Source organism: Alligator sinensis, unplaced genomic scaffold, assembly GCF_000455745.1.
Source record: "Alligator sinensis unplaced genomic scaffold, ASM45574v1 scaffold168_1, whole genome shotgun sequence".
NCBI lineage: Eukaryota > Metazoa > Chordata > Crocodylia > Alligatoridae > Alligator > Alligator sinensis.
Window position 1 is genome coordinate 409,082 of NW_005842377.1, and position 4,630 is coordinate 413,711.

General features: G+C 53.7%; 1 protein-coding gene across 1 annotated transcript in view; it reads right to left on the bottom strand.

Annotated features, from left to right (window-relative positions):
• The window catches only part of DLGAP1 (DLG associated protein 1), a 719,594-nt gene that overhangs the window by 337,483 nt on the left and 377,481 nt on the right, over positions 1-4,630 (bottom strand). The window lies entirely within an intron of this gene.

The window sequence follows — 4,630 nt, forward strand, 5'->3', positions numbered from 1 at the left end:
CTGATGAAGACATTAAAGAGTATCGGTTCAAGGACTGAGCCCTGCGGGACCCCACTGCCCACACCCTTCCAGGTCGAAACCGAGCCATCCACCACGACTCTCTGGGTACGACCCTCTAGCCAATTCGCCACCCACCGGACTGTGTAGTCATCCAAGTCACAGCCTCTAGACTTGTTCACCAGTATGGGGTGGGATACCGTATCAAAGGCCTTCCTGAAGTCTAAGTATATGACATCCACCCCTATTCCTGTGTCCAGGCGTTTCATAACCTGGTCATAAAAAGAGACTAGATTGGTCAGGCACGATCTGCCTGCTACGAACCCATGCTGGTTTCCCCTCAGCATAATTTGTCCTGCTGGGCTCTCGCAAATGTAAGCCTTGATAATTTTTTCAGACTTTGCCAAGGATGGAGGTGAGACTGACTGGCCTATAGTTGCCCGGGTCCTCCTTCCTCCCCTTCTTGAAAATGGGGACCACATTGGCCCTTTTCCAGTCCTTCTAGAAAAGGACCTTGCCATGAAGGTGCTTAGATAAGCATCTAGATGGGGTCATCTAGATCCAGCACTCTTTCCTGCATATGCAGGGGGTCGGACTCGATGATCTATTGAGGTCCCTTCCGACCCTAACATCTATGAATCTATGATTTGTCAACCCTTACTGTGAAGAAGTTTTCCCTGATGTCTAGCCTAAATCTGCTCTCTGTCAGTGTGTGACCATTGCTCCTTGTTACCCTAAGAGGTGCCCTGAGGTGAACAGAGCATCTCTGGTTCCTTGCTGTGCCCTGCTAATGAATTTGTAGGCAGCCACAAGATCACCTCTCAGTCTTCTTTTGCGGAGGCTGAAGAGGTCCAGGCCCCTTAGTCTCTCCTCATAGGGCTTGGCCTGTAAACCCTTAGTGTCATAATTTTATAGTTGGTAGGGTCGGAAGGAACCTGAGCAGATCATCAAGTCTGACCCCCTGCAATGGGCAGGAAAGAGTACTGGGGTCAAATGACCCCAGCTAGGTGAGTATCTAACCTCCTTTTGAAGACCCCCAGGTTAGGAGTGAGCACCTCTTCCCTTGGAAGTTGGTTCCAGGTCCTAGCCACCTTGACTGTGAAGTAGTGCCTCCCGATGCCTAGCCTGAACCTACTCTCAGTCAACTTATGGCCGTTATTCCTAGTTACTCCTGGTAATGCTTAGGGGAACAGGGACTCTCCCGTTCCCCGCTGGTCCCTCCTAGTAAGTTTATAGATGGCCACCAGATCCCCTCTCAGCCTTCTCTTGTAGAGGCTAAACAGGTTCAGGTCCCTTAGCCTCTCCTTATAGGGCCTGTCCTGCTGCCCCCTGACCAAACGAGTGGCCCTCCTTTGAACCCTCTCAATGCTGTCCAGATCCCTTCTGAAGTGCGGCACCCAGAACTGGATGCAGTACCCCAACTGTAGTCTGACCAATGCCGTGTAGAAGGGAAGTATCACCTTTATTCTATTTGTCATGCATCTGCTGATGCATGATAAGGTGCAGTTAACTTTGCTGATGATTTCATCACACTGATGGCTCATGTTCAGCTTGGAGTCCACTATGATCCGTTTCCGCTTCTGTGCTGCTGAGAGGGTCATTCCCCAACCAGTAGGTGTGCAGGATATTTTTATGCCCTAGGTACAGAACTCTGCATTTTTCCTTGTTGTACTGCATCCTATTGTGTTCTGCCCACTTATCCAACCTGTCCAGGTCTGCCTGCAGTCGTTCCTTACCCTGTGGAGAGTTCACTTCACCCCATAATTTAGTATCATCCACAAACTTGGACAGAGTACACGTCACGCCCACATCCAAGTCACTGATGAAGACATTGAAGAGTACAGGTCCAACGACTGAGCCCTGTGGGACCCCACTACCCACATATTTCCAGGTCAATACTGACTCATCTACTACCAGTCTCTGAGTGCAACCCCCAAGCCAATTTGCCACCCACTGGACCATGTAAACATTTAAGTCACAGCCTCTTAATTTATTTATAAGAATGGGATGAGATAGGGTATTGAAGGCCTTTGTAAAATCTAAGAAAATGACATTCACCTGTACTCTAAGCGTTTTGTGACTTGATTCGAATCACTGTCCCAATTTGATTCGGCTGAATCAGATGTGAAGATTTGGCACTGCTTCAGAGATTCAGCCATAGACTAAACAGGCAGCAGTCCTTGAAGCTGGACACAGCTGCCTCCAGCTGGTAAGTCTGTTGTGGTGGGCGGAGTGGGGAGGGAAGAGGCGTGGGGGGGTAAGATCAACACCCCCACAGCGAGGGAGGGATTGGGGCTGAGACAAGCTGGCCAGCTGGGGCAGAGGGTCGTGGGACCCAGGGAGGGGGGCTCCCACCACTGTGCTCTGCCATGCGCTGCTGGTCCGGGAGGGCATGGGAATTTGCCCCTGGATCTGCCCAGGGTGGGCTGGGCTGTGCACCGGGAGGTTAGCCCCAGCCACCCACCAGCAGGCTGTGCTTGGCAGGGTGGGTGGAGCCAGGGAGCAGATGACTGGGGCTAGTCTCCTGGAGCACAGCCCTGGCTAAGCCTGCCCCACAGAGGCAGCAGTGGGAGCTTGCCACCCAGGGTGCTGCTCTGGCCAGCGACAGGGTGGGGCAGCTTGTGCCATCACATAGTGCCAGTCTGGGACCTGCTTGTGTGGCAGATTCTCCGGCAGCTCTCCCTACTGCTTCTGCCACCGACCTGGGAGGGCATGGGGTGGGGGCATGTGCCCCAGGATCTGTGCGGTGGGCAGGGCTGTGCTGGGTGAAAGGTAGAAGGCACTGGGAGCAGGGGCTATGCCCTCCCACCACTAGCCCAGCCAGTGTGGGGCCAGCACAAGACTGAGCCCCTGTGCTGCCTCCAGACAAGCAGCATGCAGCGGCAGAAGCTGACTTAGCCTCCCCATACCTCATGGATGAGCAGCAGATTTGCCCTGACTGGGTGAGTGGCAGCAGGGCATGGGGGGGCATGTACCACCTGAAAACTTGCTGAAGTCCCTCCCGTGTAGCCCCTGTTCAGCCGCTCACCCGGCCCTGATCTGGAGGCACAAGTCCCCCCTGCCCCCCGCATGCCCTGCTGCCACTCACTGAGCCATGGCGAAACCACTACTCACCCAGGAGAGGCGGGGAGGCTGGGCTGGCTCCAGCTGCTGTGCGAAGCTTGTCTGGAGGCAGTGCAGTGGCTGAGTCTTGCACCGGCCTCGCACTGGCTGGGTGAGCAGCAGGGGAGCACAGTCCCCACTCCCAGTTCCTTCTGCCCAGCACAGCCCCGGCCTTGCCTGCCCCACACAGATCCTGGGCCACACGCTCCCCCACCCGGCCTCATACCTTCCCAGACTGGTGGCGGGATCAGTGGAGAGAGCTGCTGGACAAGCTGCCACATGAGTAGCTCCCAGACTGGCAGTGTACAGGGATGTGTGCTGCCCCACCCCCTCCCTGGGCAGTGCTTGCTCCAGCCTGCATCCTAGCCCCAATCCTTCCCTCACCGCGGGGGTGTTGATCTGCCCCTCCCCTCCCTCCCCCTGGCTGGGCATCTTGTCCCAAACCCAGACCCAATCCCTCCCTCGCTGTGGGGGCACTGATCTGTCCCCCACCCCCCGCACCCCTTCCCTTCCTCCTCTGCCCACCAGAACAGACTTATCAGCTGGAGGCAGCTGTGTCCAAAATCTTCTAGGATTGCTGTCTGTTTAGTCTATGGCCAAATCTCTGAATCAGGGCTGAATCTTTTCTGAATCTATTTGGAGGCTTCCAATTCAATTCAGAGCTTTTAATGGGTCTCCCAATTCAATTTGGATTCAGAGATTCAGCTACCGAATCGGGCTGAATCTCCTCCAAATTGAATCGAAGCTTCGCACAGCCCTACTAAATTCTGCTTAAGCCCTGTGTAGGTACCTACAGGACCAATCTGGATTTGTCCCTAAGTCACTTGCTCAAAGTCAGGGAGGGAACCCATTGTAAAGCAAGGGATGGAACCCTGACCTCCTGTGCCCAAAAGAGAATAATTCTCTAAGTGATCAGATCCATTTAGTCAATTTTACTACTGTTAGAATTCCATCCAATGCCTTGACATCTTTTGACACTAAGGCTAGGTACAAATGTTACACCTATTGCCCTTTAAGCATTCAGAAAGAGATCTACAGCCATAACTAAACAGATGTTCATGGATCTTAGAGCACTTTAAAAGTGGTGGATCATTCTCTAAGTTAGCCCTTGATAAATGAGTTATTAGACTAAAGCAGTTTCTGTTAGAGCACTTTATTGAACATCTGTGTCAGATCCCATCAAGGATTAACTTAGAGCACACCTGTTGCCATCCTATGTGGCGATATGCAGGGCTGAGCTCTAGCCTCAGGCAGAGCTCATTTGCTCTGCCCAAGTGCCAGGCTAGATCCTCCCCCTTGGTTTTCACTGAGCTGAGTCAGTGACAGCCTTTGATCCCAGCCCTGCCTCATCCCTCTGGCCAGCTGTGAATCACCACTGACTGGGGAGACATAGGGGGTCTCTCTCCCTGTAGCTGCCCCACAACATGCTGCATCTCAGCCAGGGTGGGCCATGGGGGAAGGGGTCCAGGGTCTCTCTCCATGAAGCATCCCTGGCCCCATGGCTTGCTGCTGTTTGGTTGGGGGGGTGGGG